The sequence below is a fragment of the Cetorhinus maximus genome, unplaced genomic scaffold (assembly GCF_964194155.1).
Source record: "Cetorhinus maximus unplaced genomic scaffold, sCetMax3.hap1.1 HAP1_SCAFFOLD_882, whole genome shotgun sequence".
In the NCBI taxonomy this organism is placed as follows: domain Eukaryota; kingdom Metazoa; phylum Chordata; class Chondrichthyes; order Lamniformes; family Cetorhinidae; genus Cetorhinus; species Cetorhinus maximus.
In genome coordinates this window covers 24,812-49,586 of record NW_027596824.1, presented here as the reverse complement: position 1 = coordinate 49,586, position 24,775 = coordinate 24,812, and the positions used below count along the sequence as shown (strand labels likewise).

The 24,775-nt window shown below is 52.7% G+C and overlaps 6 pseudogenes; all 6 read right to left on the bottom strand.

Annotated features, from left to right (window-relative positions):
* Window positions 1-3,618: 3,618 nt before the first annotated feature.
* LOC144674978 (U2 spliceosomal RNA) lies at window positions 3,619-3,796 on the bottom strand (annotated as a pseudogene).
* A 5,217-nt stretch (window positions 3,797-9,013) lies between these two features.
* LOC144674985 (U2 spliceosomal RNA) lies at window positions 9,014-9,194 on the bottom strand (annotated as a pseudogene).
* Window positions 9,195-12,542: 3,348 nt separating this feature from the next.
* Window positions 12,543-12,722, bottom strand: LOC144674982 (U2 spliceosomal RNA; annotated as a pseudogene).
* A 3,350-nt stretch (window positions 12,723-16,072) lies between these two features.
* On the bottom strand, window positions 16,073-16,253 carry LOC144674984 (U2 spliceosomal RNA; annotated as a pseudogene).
* Window positions 16,254-19,595: 3,342 nt separating this feature from the next.
* Window positions 19,596-19,770, bottom strand: LOC144674992 (U2 spliceosomal RNA; annotated as a pseudogene).
* Window positions 19,771-23,098: 3,328 nt separating this feature from the next.
* On the bottom strand, window positions 23,099-23,273 carry LOC144674987 (U2 spliceosomal RNA; annotated as a pseudogene).
* Between the last annotated feature and the right edge of the window lie 1,502 nt (window positions 23,274-24,775).

Here is a 24,775-nt window from a genome sequence, read left to right as displayed (position 1 = left end):
AGTCCCCGCCCAGAATGACCGGCCTGGAGGTCGCCAGCAGCAGTGGGAGCTGCTGAAAAACCTCCAGCCGCTCAGCCCCTTGTGCCGGGCCATACACGTTAATTAACCGGAGTGGAGCGTTCTTGTACATTACGTCTGCTACGAGGAGGCGCCCGCCCACCACCTCCTTGACCTCGGAGACGGTGAAGTTGCCTCCCCGCAGCAGAATACCCAGGCCGGAGGAACGAGAGTCGTTTCCGCCCGACCAGATCGATGGCCCGTGGGACCACCATCGTGACCATTGCCTGTAGGAGCTGAGGTGCGGTATCGCACACTCCTGCAGAAACAACAGGTCAGCTTTGACCTTGGCTAGGTAGTCCAAGGTCGCAACACATCGCGTAGTAGATTTAATGCTACGCACATTTATGGATACAATCTTTAAACCCATTTTAAAGCATTTATTCTCCTACCAAACCCACTGTCTCTGAGAGTCCCAGACCTTTAGTCTGCTCCTTCATACCCGTAGTGAGCTCAAATTCCTTCACTTTGGATGGGCTGAGGTAGATCTCCTTGGCCGTGTTCTGCTCCAGTGGCATCTGGAGGTTCTCGTAGAGAGCGGGTTTTGAGATGACCTTTGCTGGAGAAGCTTCTCCAAAACTCACCCCCTCTGGGGTGTTGCTGTTCCCGGCTTCCTGGAGCTGGGGTGCGATGATTGCCTCACTGCTCCCAGATTCCAGGGGCTGTGGTGCACTGGCCTCCTCAGGTTGCAGGCAAAGTTGGGGTGCGCTGGTCTCCTTGTTGTCTCCAATTTCCTGGAGCTCGGGTGTCTCGTCCTCCAACGCCCTGGAGCTTTGCCGCCTCTTCTGTCGGTGCCGCCCTGGCACTTCATCATCCGAAGAGCTGCTGCCCTTGTCGTCCGTGTCGGATGGGAGACGCCTCTTGCCGCTTCTCTGGGAAACGCCTTTGCTTCTTCTTCGCTCCCTCTTACTTTTCTTGTTCTTGTTCTTCACCGTCCGCCACTCCCCCTGCTGCTTTTCCACTGCTGCCTCCTCCTCCATTGATTCGCTGTCCTGAGGACTGGGAGGTTCAGGGGGTAGTGCTGTTGGTTGGCTCTCTGTTGCCTCAATCTCTTTCTCCACCTTGTCTCTCTCTGTGTCCTCCTTTGTCCCGTTGAGCTCCCTGGGGGCCTTGGTGGTTGGAGTGACACGAAACATTTCTTCTGCTTCCCCCTGGTCGGCTTTGGCTGCCTGTGCGTAAGTACGGCAGCGTTTGGGGCAGGTCCTGTAGAGGTGACCTGCCTCGCCACACAGGTTGCAGCACTTGGCCTGTTTGCAGTCTTTTGTCTGGTGCCCTTCCTGTTTGCAGATCTTGCAGAGGGAGGCGCTGCAGTTGGCCGCCACATGACCAGACTTGCCGCATGAGCGACAATGCTTGGGTTGCCCAGCGTAGACCAGGTAGCCACGGTTTCCCCCGATAGCGAAACTGGAAGGAGGGTGGAAAATGGCTCACTTACCATCGGTCTTTAGCGTGACCTTAAACAGGCGTTTGCCTGTCCAGATCCCCAAGTCGTCTCGAATCTCGGTGCCGCTCCCCACCTTATCGAAGTACCTGGTGAGGAAGGTGACCACGTCGGCGACAGGGACGAAGGGGTTGTACACATGCACCATCACCACACGTTCCCGTTGCAACGGCAGAGAAAAGTGCGGCTCCGCCGTCAGGATTTTCATCTCCGGCAGGTCTCTCTTCTCCTCGAACACCCTCAGGAGCCGGACGCAGTCTGCCACCCGCTTGAACGTCACGTCAAAATAACCGCCTTTGCGGGAGTCGTGCAGGGTGAAGATCTCCGTAGCTTGGAAGCCGCACGCCTTCAACAGGATCCTCCTGGTGAAGAAGCCCCGATCCATAGGTGATCCTCCTTCGCTGTGGTTCACCGTGACTCGGACGGTGATAGGTAACCCACGGTATGGATTTGGATTGCGATTGGTTATCGCCCTTCCATCCCACAGGACCATGGTGTCGCCCCTGCAACACTTGATCTTAGCCAAAAGGCCGAGAAGCGATTCCATTTGCCTTCCTTGTTACCTGCTGTACCTGCATACTAGCTTTCAGCGATTCGTGCGCGAGGACACCCAGATCCCTCTGTGCTGAAGCATTTCTGAAGTTTCTCTCCATTTGAATAATAAGTCGCCTTTTTATTCTTCTGACCAAAATGGATAACCGCACACTTATTAAACTTATTTAACTTAGTTAAACTCCATCTGCCAAATTTTGGCCCATTCACCTAACCTGTCCATATCCATTTGTAAATTTCTTATTTCTTCATTGCAACTTACTTTCCCACCTATTTTGGTGTCATCTGCAAATTTAGCTATAGTACCTTCTACTCCTGAATCCAAGTAAATAGTTGGGGCCCGAGGACCGAACCCTGTGGCACCCCACTAGTTACAGCTTGGCATCCACAAAAGACCCATTTATCTTGACTCTCTGCTTTCTGTTGGTTAGCCAATCCTCTATCCAAGCTAATATATTACCCTTAGCTGCGTGTGATCTTATCTTGTGTATTAATCATTTGTGCGGCACCTTATCAAATGCCTTCTGGAAGTCCAGACATACTACATCTACAGGATCCCCGTTATCCACTTTGCTTGTCACATCTTCAAAGAACTCTAGCAAATTAGTCAAACACGATTTACTCTTCGTAAAGCCATGCCGACTCTGAGGGATTGCATTTTGACTTGCATTTTAGGAAGGTAGTGGAGGCATTGGAGAGAGTGCAGAAGAGGTTTACGAGTTTGGTTCCAGGGGCGAGGAAGTTGAGTTATGAAGTAAGATTGGAGAAGTTGGGACTGTATTCCTTGGGGAAAAGAAGTCCGAGAGGAGACTTGATAGAGGTATTGAAAATCATGAGGGGTCTGGAGAGAGTAGATAGGGAAAAACTGTTTGCACCGGGGCAAGGATCGAGAAGGAGAGGGCACAGGTTTAAAGTAACTGGCAAAAGAAGCAAAAGCGATAGGAGCAGCGAGCGGTCAGGGTCTGGAATGCACCGCCTGATAGCGCGGCGGAGGCAGGTTCAATTGAAGAGGGAATGAGATGATTATTTGAAAAGAAAGCATGTGCCGGGTTACGTGGAGAAGGCAGGAGAAAGGCACGAGGTGAAATGTTCACCGGGAGAGCTGGTGCAGGCACGACGGGCGGAATGGGCTCCTTGTGCAATGTAAGGATTGTGTGAATGTGGATGTAGAGGTTTCGGAGTAGCTGTGTAAAGTGTGTGAGCTTTGAGGTGTGAGTTTTGTTTGTTGCTGTGTCAGCAGCAGCAGCGGCAGCGGCAGCAGAGAGCTGGTTTAAAATGTTGTGAGGCGAAAGGTGCAGCTGAGAGAGTGTTTGAGAGGTGTATTTGCAAGTGAAAGCTGTTTTTGTATAAGTGAGGTAGAGTGTTTGTGAGATGAGAGTGCTGTCTGTGAGTGTTGGGTGAGCGTGTGTGTTTTTTGTGTGTAGCTGCTGCGGGTGAGTGAGTGAGTGAGAGAGAGAGAAAGAGAGAAAGAAAGAAAGTTGGATTTTGGAACATGTACATGTTGAGAAGTAAAGAAAGCAGATGTTTGTAAGAAAACTATTTTTAGCATTGAAAATCCCCTGGAAAGGGGAGGGTGCACCGTTCCCAGAGATACTGCAATACCGGGTCGATGCGTGGAGTGGACGGAGCAAGCCCCTATTCCATCTCCTTGCTCCAAAAATCAATTTAATATATGGTCCCCAGATAAGGGACGTATCAGATATTAAACTGATAAGAACAGATTTTTTTTTTTTTTTGTAAAAATATACTTTATTCATAAAATATCTTCAATCACATTCCAAACCATTTCAAAAACAACATTACAAGGGTACAATCCAGGTTAAACTTTTACAAAATGTATCAGCAGGTGCATCAGTACAAACAATATTACAATCATTTACAGCCTTTCATTTTGATCTGTACAGCCCGAGGGGCTCTAAACAGTTCCCAGTCTCTCGGTGCGCTGTGGTAGAAAGGTCTTAGACAGCGACCCTTCCCCATTGCGCCTTTGCGGCAGCTGCCCCAAGCTTTAGTGCGTCCCTCAGCACGTAGTCCTGGACTTTGGATTGTGCCAGTCCGCAACAATCGGTCGGGGACAACTCTTTGTGCTGGAAGACCAACAAGTTTCGGGCAGACCAAAGCGCCTCTTTCACCGAGTTGATGATCCTCCAGCTGCAGTCGATGTTTGTCTCGGTGTGTGTCCCTGGGAACAGCCCGTAGAGCACAGAGTCCTGTGTCACAGAACTGCTCGGGATGAACCTCGACAGCAACCACTGCATCTCTCTCCAGACTTTCTTTGCAAAGGCACAATCCACAAGGAGGTGGACAACGGTCTCTTCCCCACCACAGCCACCTCGAGGGCAACGTGCAGAGGGGGTGAGCCTCCTGGCGTGTAGGAAGGATCTGACGGGGAGGGCCTTTCTCACCACCAGCCAAGCTACGTCTTGGTGCTTGTTGGAAAGTTCTGGCGATGAGGCATTCTGCCAAATGACTTTGACAGTCTGCTCGGGGAACCATCCCACCGAGTCCACCCTCTCCTTTTCCCTCAGGGCCTCTATGACGTTACGTGCTGACCACTGCCTGATGGACTTGTGGTCAAAGGTGTTTTTCTGCATCAATTTTTCAACCAGGGACAGGTGGTACGGCACGGTCCAACTACTTGGAGCGTTCCGCGGCAGCGTGGCCAGACCCATCCTTCGCAACACCGGGGACAGGTAGAACCTCAGCACGTAGTGACACTTGGTGTTTGCGTACTGAGGGTCTATGCACCGCTTGATGCAGCCACACACAAAGGTGGCCATCAGTATGAGGGCGATGTTGGGCACGTTTTTTCCCCCTTTATCTAGAGGCTTGTACATCGCGTCCCTGCGGAAACGATCCATTTTCGACCTCCAGATAAAGCGGAAGATGGCTCGAGTGATCGCCATCGCGCAGGAGTCTGGAATGGGCCAGACCTGCGCCACGTACAGCAACAGCGAGAGTACCTCACACCTGATGACCAGGTTCTTACCCGCAATGGAGAGGGAGCGTCGCTCCCACATGCCCAGTTTCCTTTTCACCATAGCCACTCGATCCTTCCAGTTTCTAACGCATGCCCCGGTCCCTCCGAACCATATCCCCAGCACCTTCAGGCCGTCAGCCCTGACAGTGAAGGGGACAAAGGATCGGTCAGCCCAGTTCCCAAAGAACATGGCCTCGCTCTTCCCACGATTTACCTTGGCTCCCGAGGCCAGTTCGAACTGGTCGCAGATGTGCATCAGTCTGCGCACCGACAGCGGATCCGAGCAGAAGACGGCGACGTCGTCCATGTACAGGGAGGCTTTTACCTGAGTGCCTCCACTGCCTGGGATCGTCACTCCTCTTATGCCCGGATCCTTCCTGATGGACTCGGCAAAGGGTTCTATGCAGCACACGAAAAGGACAGGCGAGAGAGGGCAGCCCTGCCTGACTCCAGATTTAATCGGAAAGCTATCTGTTTCCCACCCATTGATTGAGACTGCGCTACTGATGTTAGTGTAGAGCAGTTGGATCCAATTTCGATTTCCCTCCCCAAAGCCCATTTTGGAGAGCACATCCCCCATGTAGGTGTGCGATATTCTGTACAGATTTTTTTTTTTTTTTTTTGTAAAAATATACTTTATTCATAAAATATCTTCAATCACATTCAAAACCATTTCAAAAACAACATTACAAGGGTACAATCCAGGTTAAACTTTTACAAAATGTATCACCAGGTGCATCAGTACAAACAATATTACAATCATTTACAGCCTTTCATTTTGATCTGTACAGCCCGAGGGGCTCTAAACAGTTCCCAGTCTCTCGGTGCGCTGTGGTAGAAAGGTCTTAGACAGCGACCCTTCCCCATTGCGCCTTTGCGGCAGCTGCCCCAAGCTTTAGTGCGTCCCTCAGCACGTAGTCCTGGACTTTGGATTGTGCCAGTCCGCAACAATCGGTCGGGGACAACTCTTTGTGCTGGAAGACCAACAAGTTTCGGGCAGACCAAAGCGCCTCTTTCACCGAGTTGATGATCCTCCAGCTGCAGTCGATGTTTGTCTCGGTGTGTGTCCCTGGGAACAGCCCGTAGAGCACAGAGTCCTGTGTCACAGAACTGCTCGGGATGAACCTCGACAGCAACCACTGCATCTCTCTCCAGACTTTCTTTGCAAAGGCACAATCCACAAGGAGGTGAACAACGGTCTCTTCCCCACCACAGCCACCTCGAGGGCAACGTGCAGAGGGGGTGAGCTTCCTGGCGTGTAGGAAGGATCTGACGGGGAGGGCCTTTCTCACCACCAGCCAAGCTACGTCTTGGTGCTTGTTGGAAAGTTCTGGCGATGAGGCATTCTGCCAAATGACTTTGACAGTCTGCTCGGGGAACCATCCCACAGGGTCCACCCTCTCCTTATCCCTCAGGGCCTCTAGGACGTTACGTGCTGACCACTGCCTGATGGACTTGTGGTCAAAGGTGTTTTTCTGAATCAATTTTTCCACCAGGGACAGGTGGTACGGCACGGTCCAACTACTTGGAGCGTTCCGCGGCAGCGTGGCCAGACCCATCCTTCGCAACACCGGGGACAGGTAGAACCTCAGCACGTAGTGACACTTGGTGTTTGCGTACTGAGGGTCTACGCACCGCTTGATGCAGCCGCACACAAAGGTGGCCATCAGTATGAGGGCGATGTTGGGCACGTTTTTTCCCCCTTTATCTAGAGGCTTGTACATCGCGTCCCTGCGGACCCGATCCATTTTCGACCTCCAGATAAAGCGGAAGATGGCTCGAGTTATCGCCGTCGCGCAGGAGTCTGGAATGGGCCAGACCTGCGCCACGTACAGCAACAGCGAGAGTACCTCACACCTGATGACCAGGTTCTTACCCGCAATGGAGAGGGAGCGTCGATCCCACATGCCCAGTTTCCTCTTCACCATAGCCACTCGCTCCTTCCAGTTTCTAACGCATGCCCCGGTCCCTCCGAACCATATCCCCAGCACCTTCAGGCCGTCAGCCCTGACAGTGAAGGGGACAAAGGATCGGTCAGCCCAGTTCCCAAAGAACATGGCCTCGCTCTTCCCACGATTTACCTTGGCTCCCGAGGCCAGTTCGAACTGGTCGCAGATGTGCATCAGTCTGCGCACCGACAGCGGATCCGAGCAGAAGACGGCGACGTCGTCCATGTACAGGGAGGCTTTTACCTGAGTGCCTCCACTGCCTGGGATCGTCACTCCTCTTATGCCCGGGTCGTTCCTGATGGACTCGGCAAAGGGTTCTATGCAACACACGAAAAGGACAGGCGAGAGAGGACAGCCCTGCCTGACTCCAGATTTAATCGGAAAGCTATCTGTTTCCCACCCATTGATTGAGACTGCGCTACTGATGTTAGTGTAGAGCAGTTGGATCCAATTTCGAATTCCCTCCCCAAAGCCCATTTTGGAGAGCACATCCCCCATGTAGGTGTGCGATATTCTGTCAAAGGCCTTCTCCTGATCCAAGCTGATGAGGCAGGTATCCACACCCCTGTCCTGTACATAGGCAATCGTATCCCTGAGCAGCGCCATGCTGTCAGAGATCTTCCTGCCTGGCACAGAGCAGGTCTGGTCAGGGTGAATCACCAATTCCAGAGCGGATTTGACCCGGTTGGCGATGACCTTGGACAGAATCTTATAGTCCACATTCAACAGTGAAATGGGTCGCCAATTTCTAATTTCCTCCCTTTCCCCCTTGTGCTTGTAGATGAGGGTGATGATGCCTTTCCTCATGGATTCTGACATACTACCGGCCAGGAGCATTCTCTCGTACACTCCTAGCAGGTCTGGCCCGATCAAGTCCCACAGAGCCCAATACAACTCCGCCGGCAAGCCGTCGCTTCCGGGGGTTTTATTCTTCTCGAAGGACTCGAGGGCCTTAGTCAGTTCGTCAGGAGTTAGCGGTTTGTCCAGGCTCTCCCGCGTGCTGTGGTCTAAGACCTCCGTGATAGAGGACAGGAAGGACTGGGAGGCCGTGCTGTCCGTGGGCTTCACGTCATACAATCCGGCATAAAAGGATTTGCTGATCCTCAGAATGTCGGACCGTGATGACTTTACTGAGCCGTCTTCTTCCTTCAGGCTGCTGATCACAGAGCGCTCTCTGTGTACCTTTTGGAAGAAGAAACGTGAGCACGTCTCATCCTGCTCCACGGAGCGGACTCTGGAATGGAAGATGATCTTGGAGGCCTCCGAGGCAAAGTGCGAGGCTTGCTGGCCCTTCACCTCTTGGAGCTCCTCCTTGACATCGACCCCCATCGACTGCAGCCGGAGCAGGTTCTGCATCTTTTTCTGGAGTCGGGACATTTCCCTCTGTTCCTTTCTAGCTTTCTGGGTGCCTTTGCGGATGAAAAACCTCTTGATGCTTCCCTTGGTCACTTCCCACCAGTGTGTCAGGGACTCAAAGAGGGGTTTCACGGTTCTCCAACCTTTGTAATCCCTCTTGAGCTCCTCAATGTTCTCTGGGGTCAGCAGTTGCACATTTAGCTTCCATGCCCCCCTGCCCACCCTCAGGTCTTCCTCCAAGTGGCAGTCCGCCAGTAGGAGGCAGTGGTCAGAGAAGAACACCGGCTTGACCTCGGTGGATCTGACTGTGAATGCACGGGACACAAACAGGAAGTCTATCCTGGAACGAATGGACCCGTCTGGCCGCGACCAGGTGTATCTACGCTGCGCTCCGTCTGCAGGGTTGCTGAAGACGTCGTGCAGCTTGGCATCCTTAACTGTTTCCATCAGGGATCTGGACGTAGCGTCCAATCTGCTGCCGGCCCTGCCGGCGAGTGTTGGGTGAGAGTGCGTGTTTTTTGTGTGTAGCTGCTGCGGGTGAGTGAGTGAGAGAGAGAGAGAGAGAGAGAGAGAGAGAAAGAAAGAAAGTTGGATTTTGGAACATGTACATGTTGAGAAGTAAAGAAAGCAGATGTTTGTAAGAAAACTATTTTTAGCATTGAAAATCCCCTGGAAAGGGGAGGGTGCACCGTTCCCAGAGATACTGCAATACCGGGTCGATGCGTGGAGTGGACGGAGCAAGCCCCTATTCCATCTCCCTGCTCCAAAAATCAATTTAATATATGGTCCCCAGATAAGGGACGTATCAGATATTAAACTGATAAGAACAGATTTTTTTTTTTTTTTTTTGTAAAAATATACTTTATTCATAAAATATCTTCAATCACATTCCAAACCATTTCAAAAACAACATTACAAGGGTACAATCCAGGTTAAACTTTTACAAAATGTATCACCAGGTGCATCAGTACAAACAATATTACAATCATTTACAGCCTTTCATTTTGATCTGTACAGCCCGAGGGGCTCTAAACAGTTCCCAGTCTCTCGGTGCGCTGTGGTAGAAAGGTCGTAGACAGCGACCCTTCCCCATTGCGCCTTTGCGGCAGCTGCCCCAAGCTTTAGTGCGTCCCTCAGCACGTAGTCCTGGACTTTGGATTGTGCCAGTCCGCAACAATCGGTCGGGGACAACTCTTTGTGCTGGAAGACCAACAAGTTTCGGGCAGACCAAAGCGCCTCTTTCACTGAGTTGATGATCCTCCAGCTGCAGTTGATGTTTGTCTCGGTGTGTGTCCCTGGGAACAGCCCGTAGAGCACACAGTCCTGTCTCACAGAGCTGCTCGGGATGAACCTCGACAGCAACCACTGCATCTCTCTCCAGACTTTCTTTGCAAAGGCACAATCCACAAGGAGGTGAACAACGGTCTCTTCCCCACCACAGCCACCTCGAGGGCAACGTGCAGAGGAGGTGAACTTCCTGGCGTGTAGGAAGGATCTGACGGGGAGGGCCTTTCTCACCACCAGCCAAGCTACGTCTTGGTGCTTGTTGGAAAGTTCTGGCGATGAGGCATTCTGCTAAATGACTTTGACAGTCTGCTCGGGGAACCATCCCACAGGGTCCACCCTCTCCTTATCCCTCAGGGCCTCTAGGACGTTACGTGCTGACCACTGCCTGATGGACTTGTGGTCAAAGGTGTTTTTCTGCATCAATTTTTCCACCAGGGACAGGTGGTACGGCGCGGTCCAACTACTTGGAGCGTTCCGCGGCAGCGTGGCCAGACCCATCCTTCGCAACACCGGGGACAGGTAGAACCTCAGCACGTAGTGACACTTGGTGTTTGCGTACTGAGGGTCTACGCACCGCTTGATGCAGCCGCACACAAAGGTGGCCATCAGGATGAGGGCGATGTTGGGCACGTTTTTTCCCCCTTTATCTAGAGGCTTGTACATCGCGTCCCTGCGGACACGATCCATTTTCGACCTCCAGATAAAGCGGAAGATGGCTCGAGTGATCGCCGTCGCGCAGGAGTCTGGAATGGGCCAGACCTGCGCCACGTACAGCAACAGCGAGAGTACCTCACACCTGATGACCAGGTTCTTACCCGCAATGGAGAGGGAGCGTCGATCCCACATGCCCAGTTTCCTCTTCACCATAGCCACTCGCTCCTTCCAGTTTCTAACGCATGCCCCGGTCCCTCCGAACCATATCCCCAGCACCCTCAGGCCGTCATCCCTGACAGTGAAGGGGACAAAGGATCGGTCAGCCCAGTTCCCAAAGAACATGGCCTCGCTCTTCCCACGATTTACCTGGGCTCCCGAGGCCAGTTCGAACTGGTCGCAGATGTGCATCAGTCTGCGCACCGACAGCGGATCCGAGCAGAAAACGGCGACGTCGTCCATGTACAGGGAGGCATTTACCTGAGTGCCTCCACTGCCTGGGATCGTCACTCCTCTTATGCCCGGATCCTTCCTGATGGACTCGGCAAAGGGTTCTATGCAACACACGAAAAGGACAGGCGAGAGAGGACAGCCCTGCCTGACTCCAGATTTAATCGGAAAGCTATCTGTTTCCCACCCAATGATTGACACTGCGCTACTGATGTTAATGTAGAGCAGTTGGATCCAATATCGAATTCCCTCCCCAAAGCCCATTTTGGAGAGCACATCCCCCATGTAGGTGTGCGATATTCTGTCAAAGGCCTTCTCCTGATCCAAGCTGATGAGGCAGGTATCCACACCCCTGTCCTGTACATAGGCAATCGTATCCCTGAGCAGCGCCAGGCTGTCAGAGATCTTCCTGCCTGGCACAGAGCAGGTCTGGTCAGGGTGAATCACCAATTCCAGAGCGGATTTGACCCGGTTGGCGATGACCTTGGACAGAATCTTATAGTCCGCATTCAACAGTGAAATGGGTCGCCAATTTCTAATTTCCTCCCTTTCCCCCTTGTGCTTGTAGATGAGGGTGATGATGCCTTTCCTCATGGATTCTGACATACTACCGGCCAGGAGCATACTCTCGTACACTCCTAGCAGGTCTGGCCCGATCAAGTCCCGCAGAGCCCAATACAACTCCGCCGGCAAGCCGTCGCTTCCGGGGGTTTTACTCTTCTCGAAGGACTCGAGGGCCTTAGTCAGTTCGTCAGGAGTTAGCGGTTTGTCCAGGCTCTCTCGCGTACTGTGGTCTAAGACCTCCGTGATAGAGGACAGGAAGGACTGGGAGGCCGTGCTGTCCGTGGGCTTCACGTCATACAGTCCGGCATAAAAGGATTTGCTGATCCTCAGAATGTCGGACCGTGATGACTTTACTGAGCCGTCTTCTTCCTTCAGGCTGCTGATCACAGAGCGCTCTCTGTGTACCTTTTGGAAGAAGAAACGTGAGCACGTCTCATCCTGCTCCACGGAGCGGACTCTGGAACGGAAGATGATCTTGGAGGCCTCCGAGGCAAAGTGCGAGGCTTGCTGGCCCTTCACCTCTTGGAGCTCCTCCTTGACATCGACCCCCATCGACTGCAGCCGCAGCAGATTCTGCATCTTTTTCTGGAGTCGGGACATTTCCCTCTGTTCCTTTCTAGCTTTCTGGGTGCCTTTGAGGATGAAAAACCTCTTGATGCTTCCCTTGATCGCTTCCCACCAGTGTGTCAGGGACTCAAAGAGGGGTTTCACGGTTCTCCAACCTTTGTAATCCCTCTTGAGCTCCTCAATGTTCTCTGGGGTCAGCAGTTGCACATTTAGCTTCCATGCCCCCCTGCCCACCCTCAGGTCTTCCTCCAAGTGGCAGTCCGCCAGTAGGAGGCAGTGGTCAGAGAAGAACACCGGCTTGACCTCGGTGGATCTGACTGTGAATGTACGGGACACAAACAGGAAGTCTATCCTGGAACGAATGGACCCGTCTGGCCGCGACCAGGTGTATCTACGCTGCGCTCCGTCTGCAGGGTTGCTGAAGACGTCGTGCAGCTTGGCATCCTTAACTGTTTCCATCAGGGATCTGGACGTAGCGTCCAATCTGCTGCCGGCCCTGCCGGCGAGTGTTGGGTGAGAGTGCGTGTTTTTTGTGTGTAGCTGCTGCGGGTGAGTGAGTGAGAGAGAGAGAGAGAGAGAGAGAGAGAAAGAAAGAAAGTTGGATTTTGGAACATGTACATGTTGAGAAGTAAAGAAAGCAGATGTTTGTAAGAAAACTATTTTTAGCATTGAAAATCCCCTGGAAAGGGGAGGGTGCACCGTTCCCAGAGATACTGCAATACCGGGTCGATGCGTGGAGTGGACGGAGCAAGCCCCTATTCCATCTCCCTGCTCCAAAAATCAATTTAATATATGGTCCCCAGATAAGGGACGTATCAGATATTAAACTGATAAGAACAGATTTTTTTTTTTTTTTTTGTAAAAATATACTTTATTCATAAAATATCTTCAATCACATTCCAAACCATTTCAAAAACAACATTACAAGGGTACAATCCAGGTTAAACTTTTACAAAATGTATCACCAGGTGCATCAGTACAAACAATATTACAATCATTTACAGCCTTTCATTTTGATCTGTACAGCCCGAGGGGCTCTAAACAGTTCCCAGTCTCTCGGTGCGCTGTGGTAGAAAGGTCTTAGACAGCGACCCTTCCCCATTGCGCCTTTGCGGCAGCTGCCCCAAGCTTTAGTGCGTCCCTCAGCACGTAGTCCTGGACTTTGGATTGTGCCAGTCCGCAACAATCGGTCGGGGACAACTCTTTGTGCTGGAAGACCAACAAGTTTCGGGCAGACCAAAGCGCCTCGTTCACCGAGTTGATGATCCTCCAGCTGCAGTTGATGTTTGTCTCGGTGTGTGTCCCTGGGAACAGCCCGTAGAGCACAGAGTCCTGTGTCACAGAACTGCTCGGGATGAACCTCGACAGCAACCACTGCATCTCTCTCCAGACTTTCTTTGCAAAGGCACAATCCACAAGGAGGTGGACAACGGTCTCTTCCCCACCACAGCCACCTCGAGGGCAACGTGCAGAGGGGGTGAGCTTCCTGGCGTGTAGGAAGGATCTGACGGGGAGGGCCTTTCTCACCACCAGCCAAGCTACGTCTTGGTGCTTGTTGGAAAGTTCTGGCGATGAGGCATTCTGCCAAATGACTTTGACAGTCTGCTCGGGGAACCATCCCACAGGGTCCACCCTCTCCTTATCCCTCAGGGCCTCTAGGACGTTACGTGCTGACCACTGCCTGATGGACTTGTGGTCAAAGGTGTTTTTCTGCATCAATTTTTCCACCAGGGACAGGTGGTACGGCGCGGTCCAACTACTTGGAGCGTTCCGCGGCAGCGTGGCCAGACCCATCCTTCGCAACACCGGGGACAGGTAGAACCTCAGCACGTAGTGACACTTGGTGTTTGCGTACTGAGGGTCTACGCACCGCTTGATGCAGCCGCACACAAAGGTGGCCATCAGGATGAGGGCGATGTTGGGCACGTTTTTTCCCCCTTTATCTAGAGGCTTGTACATCGCGTCCCTGCGGACACGATCCATTTTCGACCTCCAGATAAAGCGGAAGATGGCTCGAGTGATCGCCGTCGCGCAGGAGTCTGGAATGGGCCAGACCTGCGCCACGTACAGCAACAGCGAGAGTACCTCACACCTGATGACCAGGTTCTTACCCGCAATGGAGAGGGAGCGTCGATCCCACATGCCCAGTTTCCTCTTCACCATAGCCACTCGCTCCTTCCAGTTTCTAACGCATGCCCCGGTCCCTCCGAACCATATCCCCAGCACCCTCAGGCCGTCATCCCTGACAGTGAAGGGGACAAAGGATCGGTCAGCCCAGTTCCCAAAGAACATGGCCTCGCTCTTCCCACGATTTACCTGGGCTCCCGAGGCCAGTTCGAACTGGTCGCAGATGTGCATCAGTCTGCGCACCGACAGCGGATCCGAGCAGAAGACGGCGACGTCGTCCATGTACAGGGAGGCATTTACCTGAGTGCCTCCACTGCCTGGGATCGTCACTCCTCTTATGCCCGGATCCTTCCTGATGGACTCGGCAAAGGGTTCTATGCAACACACGAAAAGGACAGGCGAGAGAGGACAGCCCTGCCTGACTCCAGATTTAATCGGAAAGCTATCTGTTTCCCACCCAATGATTGACACTGCGCTACTGATGTTAATGTAGAGCAGTTGGATCCAATATCGAATTCCCTCCCCAAAGCCCATTTTGGAGAGCACATCCCCCATGTAGGTGTGCGATATTCTGTCAAAGGCCTTCTCCTGATCCAAGCTGATGAGGCAGGTATCCACACCCCTGTCCTGTACATAGGCAATCGTATCCCTGAGCAGCGCCAGGCTGTCAGAGATCTTCCTGCCTGGCACAGAGCAGGTCTGGTCAGGGTGAATCACCAATTCCAGAGCGGATTTGACCCGGTTGGCGATGACCTTGGACAGAATCTTATAGTCCGCATTCAACAGTGAAATGGGTCGCCAATTTCTAATTTCCTCCCTTTCCCCCTTGTGCTTGTAGATGAGGGTGATGATGCCTTTCCTCATGGATTCTGACATACTACCGGCCAGGAGCATACTCTCGTACACTCCTAGCAGGTCTGGCCCGATCAAGTCCCGCAGAGCCCAATACAACTCCGCCGGCAAGCCGTCGCTTCCGGGGGTTTTACTCTTCTCGAAGGACTCGAGGGCCTTAGTCAGTTCGTCAGGAGTTAGCGGTTTGTCCAGGCTCTCTCGCGTACTGTGGTCTAAGACCTCCGTGATAGAGGACAGGAAGGACTGGGAGGCCGTGCTGTCCGTGGGCTTCACGTCATACAGTCCGGCATAAAAGGATTTGCTGATCCTCAGAATGTCGGACCGTGATGACTTTACTGAGCCGTCTTCTTCCTTCAGGCTGCTGATCACAGAGCGCTCTCTGTGTACCTTTTGGAAGAAGAAACGTGAGCACGTCTCATCCTGCTCCACGGAGCGGACTCTGGAACGGAAGATGATCTTGGAGGCCTCCGAGGCAAAGTGCGAGGCTTGCTGGCCCTTCACCTCTTGGAGCTCCTCCTTGACATCGACCCCCATCGACTGCAGCCGCAGCAGATTCTGCATCTTTTTCTGGAGTCGGGACATTTCCCTCTGTTCCTTTCTAGCTTTCTGGGTGCCTTTGAGGATGAAAAACCTCTTGATGTTTCCCTTGATCGCTTCCCACCAGTGTGTCAGGGACTCAAAGAGGGGTTTCACGGTTCTCCAACCTTTGTAATCCCTCTTGAGCTCCTCAATGTTCTCTGGGGTCAGCAGTTGCACATTTAGCTTCCATGCCCCCCTGCCCACCCTCAGGTCCTTCTCCAAGTGGCAGTCCGCCAGTAGGAGGCAGTGGTCAGAGAAGAACACCGGCTTGACCTCGGTGGATCTGACTGTGAATGCACGGGACACAAACAGGAAGTCTATCCTGGAACGAATGGACCCGTCTGGCCGCGACCAGGTGTATCTACGCTGCGCTCCGTCTGCAGGGTTGCTGAAGACGTCGTGCAGCTTGGCATCCTTAACTGTTTCCATCAGGGATCTGGACGTAGCGTCCAATCTGCTGCCGGCCCTGCCGGCGAGTGTTGGGTGAGAGTGCGTGTTTTTTGTGTGTAGCTGCTGCGGGTGAGTGAGTGAGAGAGAGAGAGAGAGAGAGAGAGAGAGAAAGAAAGAAAGTTGGATTTTGGAACATGTACATGTTGAGAAGTAAAGAAAGCAGATGTTTGTAAGAAAACTATTTTTAGCATTGAAAATCCCCTGGAAAGGGGAGGGTGCACCGTTCCCAGAGATACTGCAATACCGGGTCGATGCGTGGAGTGGACGGAGCAAGCCCCTATTCCATCTCCCTGCTCCAAAAATCAATTTAATATATGGTCCCCAGATAAGGGACGTATCAGATATTAAACTGATAAGAACAGATTTTTTTTTTTTTTTTTTGTAAAAATATACTTTATTCATAAAATATCTTCAATCACATTCCAAACCATTTCAAAAACAACATTACAAGGGTACAATCCAGGTTAAACTTTTACAAAATGTATCACCAGGTGCATCAGTACAAACAATATTACAATCATTTACAGCCTTTCATTTTGATCTGTACAGCCCGAGGGGCTCTAAACAGTTCCCAGTCTCTCGGTGCGCTGTGGTAGAAAGGTCGTAGACAGCGACCCTTCCCCATTGCGCCTTTGCGGCAGCTGCCCCAAGCTTTAGTGCGTCCCTCAGCACGTAGTCCTGGACTTTGGATTGTGCCAGTCCGCAACAATCGGTCGGGGACAACTCTTTGTGCTGGAAGACCAACAAGTTTCGGGCAGACCAAAGCGCCTCTTTCACTGAGTTGATGATCCTCCAGCTGCAGTTGATGTTTGTCTCGGTGTGTGTCCCTGGGAACAGCCCGTAGAGCACACAGTCCTGTCTCACAGAGCTGCTCGGGATGAACCTCGACAGCAACCACTGCATCTCTCTCCAGACTTTCTTTGCAAAGGCACAATCCACAAGGAGGTGAACAACGGTCTCTTCCCCACCACAGCCACCTCGAGGGCAACGTGCAGAGGAGGTGAGCTTCCTGGCGTGTAGGAAGGATCTGACGGGGAGGGCCTTTCTCACCACCAGCCAAGCTACGTCTTGGTGCTTGTTGGAAAGTTCTGGCGATGAGGCATTCTGCTAAATGACTTTGACAGTCTGCTCGGGGAACCATCCCACAGGGTCCACCCTCTCCTTATCCCTCAGGGCCTCTAGGACGTTACGTGCTGACCACTGCCTGATGGACTTGTGGTCAAAGGTGTTTTTCTGCATCAATTTTTCCACCAGGGACAGGTGGTACGGCGCGGTCCAACTACTTGGAGCGTTCCGCGGCAGCGTGGCCAGACCCATCCTTCGCAACACCGGGGACAGGTAGAACCTCAGCACGTAGTGACACTTGGTGTTTGCGTACTGAGGGTCTACGCACCGCTTGATGCAGCCGCACACAAAGGTGGCCATCAGGATGAGGGCGATGTTGGGCACGTTTTTTCCCCCTTTATCTAGAGGCTTGTACATCGCGTCCCTGCGGACACGATCCATTTTCGACCTCCAGATAAAGCGGAAGATGGCTCGAGTGATCGCCGTCGCGCAGGAGTCTGGAATGGGCCAGACCTGCGCCACGTACAGCAACAGCGAGAGTACCTCACACCTGATGACCAGGTTCTTACCCGCAATGGAGAGGGAGCGTCGATCCCACATGCCCAGTTTCCTCTTCACCATAGCCACTCGCTCCTTCCAGTTTCTAACGCATGCCCCGGTCCCTCCGAACCATATCCCCAGCACCTTCAGGCCGTCAGCCCTGACAGTGAAGGGGACAAAGGATCGGTCAGCCCAGTTCCCAAAGAACATGGCCTCGCTCTTCCCACGATTTACCTTGGCTCCCGAGGCCAGTTCGAACTGGTCGCAGATGTGCATCAGTCTGCGCACCGACAGCGGATCCGAGCAGAAGACGGCGACGTCGTCCATGTACAGGGAGGCTTTTACCTGAGTGCCTCCACTGCCTGGGATCGTCACTCCTCTTATGCCCGGATCCTTCCTGATGGACTCGGCAAAGGGTTCTATGCAACACACGAAAAGGACAGGCGAGAGAGGACAGCCCTGCCTGACTCCAGATTTGATCGGGAAGCTATCTGTTTCCCACCCATTGATTGAGACTGCGCTACTGATGTTAGTGTAGAGCAGTTGGATCCAATTTCGAATTCCCTCCCCAAACCCCATTTTGGAGAGCACATCCCCCATGTAGGTGTGCGATATTCTGTCAAAGGCCTTCTCCTGATCCAAGCTGATGAGGCAGGTATCCACACCCCTGTCCTGTACATAGGCAATCGTATCCCTGAGCAGCGCCAGGCTGTCAGAGATCTTCCTGCCTGGCACAGAGCAGGTCTGGTCAGGGTGAAACACCAATTCCAGAGCGGATTTGACCCGATTGGCGATGACCTTGGACAGAATCTTATAGTCCACATTCAACAGTGAAATGGGTCGCCAATTTCTAATTTCCTCCCTTTCCCCCTTGTGCTTGTAGATGAGGGTGATGATGCCTTTCCTCATGGATTCTGACATACTACCGGCCAGGAGCATTCTCTCGTACACTCCTAGCAGGTCTGGCCCGATCAAGTCCCACAGAGCCCAATACAACTCCGCCGGCAAGCCGTCGCTTCCGGGGGTTTTATTCTTCTCGAAGGACTCGAGGGCCTTAGTCAGTTCGTCAGGAGTTAGCGGTTTGTCCAGGCTCTCCCGCGTGCTGTGGTCTAAGACCTCCGTGATAGAGGACAGGAAGGACTGGGAGGCCGTGCTGTCCGTGGGCTTCACGTCATACAATCCGGCATAAAAGGATTTGCTGATCCTCAGAATGTCGGACCGTGATGACTTTACTGAGCCGTCTTCTTCCTTCAGGCTGCTGATCACAGAGCGCTCTCTGTGTACCTTTTGGAAGAAGAAACGTGAGCACGTCTCATCCTGCTCCACGGAGCGGACTCTGGAATGGAAGATGATCTTGGAGGCCTCCGAGGCAAAGTGCGAGGCTTGCTGGCCCTTCACCTCTTGGAGCTCCTCCTTGACATCGACCCCCATCGACTGCAGCCGGAGCAGGTTCTGCATCTTTTTCTGGAGTCGGGACATTTCCCTCTGTTCCTTTCTAGCTTTCTGGGTGCCTTTGCGGATGAAAAACCTCTTGATGCTTCCCTTGGTCACTTCCCACCAGTGTGTCAGGGACTCAAAGAGGGGTTTCACGGTTCTCCAACCTTTGTAATCCCTCTTGAGCTCCTCAATGTTCTCTGGGGTCAGCAGTTGCACATTTAGCTTCCATGCCCCCCTGCCCACCCTCAGGTCTTCCTCCAAGTGGCAGTCCGCCAGTAGGAGGCAGTGGTCAGAGAAGAACACCGGCTTGACCTCGGTGGATCTGACTGTGAATGCACGGGACACAAACAGGAAGTCTATCCTGGAACGAATGGACCCGTCTGGCCGCGACCAGGTGTATCTACGCTGCGCTCCGTCTGCAGGGTTGCTGAAGACGTCGTGCAGCTTGGCATCCTTAACTGTTTCCATCAGGGATCTGGACGTAGCGTCCAATCTGCTGCCGGCCCTGCCGGCGAGTGTTGGGTGAGAGTGCGTGTTTTTTGTGTGTAGCTGCTGCGGGTGAGTGAGAGAGAGAGAGAGAGAGAGAGAGAAAGAAAGAAAGTTGGATTTTGGAACATGTACATGTTGAGAAGTAAAGAAAGCAGATGTTTGTAAGAAAACTATTTTTAGCATTGAAAATCCCCTGGAAAGGGGAGGGTGCACCGTTCCCAGAGATACTGCAATACCGGGTCGATGCGTGGAGTGGACGGAGCAAGCCCCTATTCCATCTCCCTGCTCCAAAAATCAATTTAATATATGGTCCCCAGATAAGGGACGTATCAGATATTAAACTGATAAGAACAGGTTGTTTTTTTTTGTAAAAATATACTTTATTCATAAAATATCTTCAATCACATTCCAAACCATTTCAAAAACAACATTACAAGGGTACAATCCAGGTTAAACTTTTACAAAATGTATCACCAGGTGCATCAGTACAAACAATATTACAGTCATTTACAGCCTTTCATTTTGATCTGTACAGCCCGAGGGGCTCTAAACAGTTCCCAGTCTCTCGGTGCGCTGTGGTAGAAAGGTCTTAGACAGCGACCCTTCCCCATTGCGCCTTTGCGGCAGCTGCCCCAAGCTTTAGTGCGTCCCTCAGCACGTAGTCCTGGACTTTGGATTGTGCCAGTCCGCAACAATCGGTCGGGGACAACTCTTTGTGCTGGAAGACCAACAAGTTTCGGGCAGACCAAAGCGCCTCTTTCACCGAGTTGATGATCCTCCAGCTGCAGTCGATGTTTGTCTCGGTGTGTGTCCCTGGGAACAGCCCGTAGAGCACAGAGTCCTGTGTCACAGAACTGCTCGGGATGAACCTCGACAGCAACCACTGCATCTCTCTCCAGACTTTCTTTGCAAAGGCACAATCCACAAGGAGGTGGACAACGGTCTCTTCCCCACCACAGCCACCTCGAGGGCAACGTGCAGAGGGGGTGAGCTTCCTGGCGTGTAGGAAGGATCTGACGGGGAGGGCCTTTCTCACCACCAGCCAAGCTACGTCTTGGTGCTTGTTGGAAAGTTCTGGCGATGAGGCATTCTGCCAAATGACTTTGACAGTCTGCTCGGGGAACCATCCCACAGGGTCCACCCTCTCCTTATCCCTCAGGGCCTCTAGGACGTTACGTGCTGACCACTGCCTGATGGACTTGTGGTCAAAGGTGTTTTTCTGCATCAATTTTTCCACCAGGGACAGGTGGTACGGCACGGTCCAACTACTTGGAGCGTTCCGCGGCAGCGTGGCCAGACCCATCCTTCGCAACACCGGGGACAGGTAGAACCTCAGCACGTAGTGACACTTGGTGTTTGCGTACTGAGGGTCTACGCACCGCTTGATGCAGCCGCACACAAAGGTGGCCATCAGTATGAGGGCGATGTTGGGCACGTTTTTTCCCCCTTTATCTAGAGGCTTGTACATCGCGTCCCTGCGGACCCGATCCATTTTCGACCTCCAGATAAAGCGGAAGATGGCTCGAGTTATCGCCGTCGCGCAGGAGTCTGGAATGGGCCAGACCTGCGCCACGTACAGCAACAGCGAGAGTACCTCACACCTGATGACCAGGTTCTTACCCGCAATGGAGAGGGAGCGTCGATCCCACATGCCCGGTTTCCTCTTCACCATAGCCACTCGCTCCTTCCAGTTTCTAACGCATGCCCCGGTCCCTCCGAACCATATCCCCAGCACCTTCAGGCCGTCAGCCCTGACAGTGAAGGGGACAAAGGATCGGTCAGCCCAGTTCCCAAAGAACATGGCCTCGCTCTTCCCACGATTTACCTTGGCTCCCGAGGCCAGTTCGAACTGGTCGCAGATGTGCATCAGTCTGCGCACCGACAGCGGATCCGAGCAGAAGACGGCGACGTCGTCCATGTACAGGGAGGCTTTTACCTGAGTGCCTCCACTGCCTGGGATCGTCACTCCTCTTATGCCCGGATCCTTCCTGATGGACTCGGCAAAGGGTTCTATGCAACACACGAAAAGGACAGGCGAGAGAGGACAGCCCTGCCTGACTCCAGATTTAATCGGAAAGCTATCTGTTTCCCACCCGTTGATTGAGACTGCGCTACTGATGTTAGTGTAGAGCAGTTGGATCCAATTTCGAATTCCCTCCCCAAAGCCCATTTTGGAGAGCACATCCCCCATGTAGGTGTGCGATATTCTGTCAAAGGCCTTCTCCTGATCCAAGCTGATGAGGCAGGTATCCACACCCCTGTCCTGTACATAGGCAATCGTATCCCTGAGCAGCGCCAGGCTGTCAGAGATCTTCCTGCCTGGCACAGAGCAGGTCTGGTCAGGGTGAATCACCAATTCCAGAGCGGATTTGACCCGGTTGGCGATGACCTTGGACAGAATCTTATAGTCCACATTCAACAGTGAAATGGGTCGCCAATTTCTAATTTCCTCCCTTTCCCCCTTGTGCTTGTAGATGAGGGTGATGATGCCTTTCCTCATGGATTCTGACATACTACCGGCCAGGAGCATACTCTCGTACACTCCTAGCAGGTCTGGCCCGATCAAGTCCCACAGAGCCCAATACAACTCCGCCGGCAAGCCGTCGCTTCCGGGGGTTTTACTCTTCTCGAAGGACTCGAGGGCCTTAGTCAGTTCCTCAGGAGTTAGCGGTTTGTCCAGGCTCTCCCGCGTACTGTGGTCTAAGACCTCCGTGATAGAGGACAGGAAGGACTGGGAGGCCGTGCTGTCCGTGGGCTTCACGTCATACAGTCCGGCATAAAAGGATTTGCTGATCCTCAGAATGTCGGACCGTGATGACTTTACTGAGCCGTCTTCTTCCTTCAGGCTGCTGATCACAGAGCGCTCTCTGTGTACCTTTTGGAAGAAGAAACGTGAGCACGTCTCATCCTGCTCCACGGAGCGGACTCTGGAACGGAAGATGATCTTGGAGGCCTCCGAGGCAAAGTGCGAGGCTTGCTGGCCCTTCACCTCTTGGAGCTCCTCCTTGACATCGACCCCCATCGACTGCAGCCGCAGCAGATTCTGCATCTTTTTCTGGAGTCGGGACATTTCCCTCTGTTCCTTTCTAGCTTTCTGGGTGCCTTTGAGGATGAAAAACCTCTTGATGCTTCCCTTGATCGCTTCCCACCAGTGTGTCAGGGACTCAAAGAGGGGTTTCACGGTTCTCCAACCTTTGTAATCCCTCTTGAGCTCCTCAATGTTATCTGGGGTCAGCAGTTGCACATTTAGCTTCCATGCCCCCCTGCCCACCCTCAGGTCTTCCTCCAAGTGGCAGTCCGCCAGTAGGAGGCAGTGGTCAGAGAAGAACACCGGCTTGACGTCGGTGGATCTGACTGTGAATGCACGGGACACAAACAGGAAGTCTATCCTGGAACGAATGGACCCGTCTGGCCGCGAACAGGTGTATCTACGCTGCGCTCCGTCTGCAGGGTTGCTGAAGACGTCGTGCAGCTTGGCATCCTTAACTGTTTCCATCAGGGATCTGCTGCCGGCCCTGCCGGCGAGTGTTGGGTGAGAGTGCGTGTTTTTTGTGTGTAGCTGCTGCGGGTGAGTGAGTGAGAGAGAGAGAGAGAGAGAGAGAGAAAGAAAGAAAGTTGGATTTTGGAACATGTACATGTTGAGAAGTAAAGAAAGCAGATGTTTGTAAGAAAACTATTTTTAGCATTGAAAATCCCCTGGAAAGGGGAGGGTGCACCGTTCCCAGAGATACTGCAATACCGGGTCGATGCGTGGAGTGGACGGAGCAAGCCCCTATTCCATCTCCCTGCTCCAAAAATCAATTTAATATATGGTCCCCAGATAAGGGACGTATCAGATATTAAACTGATAAGAACAGATTTTTTTTTTTTGTAAAAATATACTTTATTCATAAATTATCTTCAATCACATTCAAAACCATTTCAAACACAACATTACAAGGGTACAATCCAGGTTAAACTTTTACAAAATGTATCACCAGGTGCATCAGTACAAACAATATTACAATCATTTACAGCCTTTCATTTTGATCTGTACAGCCCGAGGGGCTCTAAACAGTTCCCAGTCTCTCGGTGCGCTGTGGTAGAAAGGTCGTAGACAGCGACCCTTCCCCATTGCGCCTTTGCGGCAGCTGCCCCAAGCTTTAGTGCGTCCCTCAGCACGTAGTCCTGGACTTTGGATTGTGCCAGTCCGCAACAATCGGTCGGGGACAACTCTTTGTGCTGGAAGACCAACAAGTTTCGGGCAGACCAAAGCGCCTCTTTCACTGAGTTGATGATCCTCCAGCTGCAGTTGATGTTTGTCTCGGTGTGTGTCCCTGGGAACAGCCCGTAGAGCACAGAGTCCTGTCTCACAGAGCTGCTCGGGATGAACCTCGACAGCAACCACTGCATCTCTCTCCAGACTTTCTTTGCAAAGGCACAATCCACAAGGAGGTGAACAACGGTCTCTTCCCCACCACAGCCACCTCGAGGGCAACGTGCAGAGGAGGTGAGCTTCCTGGCGTGTAGGAAGGATCTGACGGGGAGGGCCTTTCTCACCACCAGCCAAGCTACGTCTTGGTGCTTGTTGGAAAGTTCTGGCGATGAGGCATTCTGCTAAATGACTTTGACAGTCTGCTCGGGGAACCATCCCACAGGATCCACCCTCTCCTTTTCCCGCAGGGCCTCTAAGACGTTACGTGCCGACCACTGCCTGGTGGACTTGTGGTCAGAGGTGTTTCTCTGCATAAATTTTTCCACCAGGGACAGGTGGTACGGCACGGTCCAACTACTTGGAGCGTTCCGCGGCAGCGTGGCCAGACCCATCCTTCGCAACACCGGGGACAGGTAGAACCTCAGCACGTAGTGACACTTGATGTTTGCGTACTGAGGGTCTACGCACCGCTTGATGCAGCCACACACAAAGGTGGCCATCAGTGTGAGGGCGATGTTGGGCATGTTTTTCCCCCCTTTATCTAGAGGCTTGTACATCGCGTCCCTGCGGACACGATCCACTTTCGACCTCCAGATAAAGCGGAAGATGGTTCGAGTGATCGCCATCGCGCAGGAGTCTGGAATGGGCCAGACGTGCGCCACGTACAGCAACAGCGAGAGTGCCTCACACCTGATGACCAGGTTCTTACCCGCAATGGAGAGGGTGCATCGCTCCCACATGCCCACTTTTCTTTCCACCATAGACACTCGCTCCTTCCAGTTTCTAACACATGTCCCGGTCCCTCCGAACCCTATCCCCAGCACCTTCAGGCCATCAGCCCTGACGGTGAAGGGGACAAAGGATCGGTCAGCCCAGTTCCCGAAGAACATGGCCTTGTCTGAACATATCAACGGACAGGCCTCCTGGGGAGCAGATTGAAAGACCTCCCAACATGCCAGGGGTGGAGT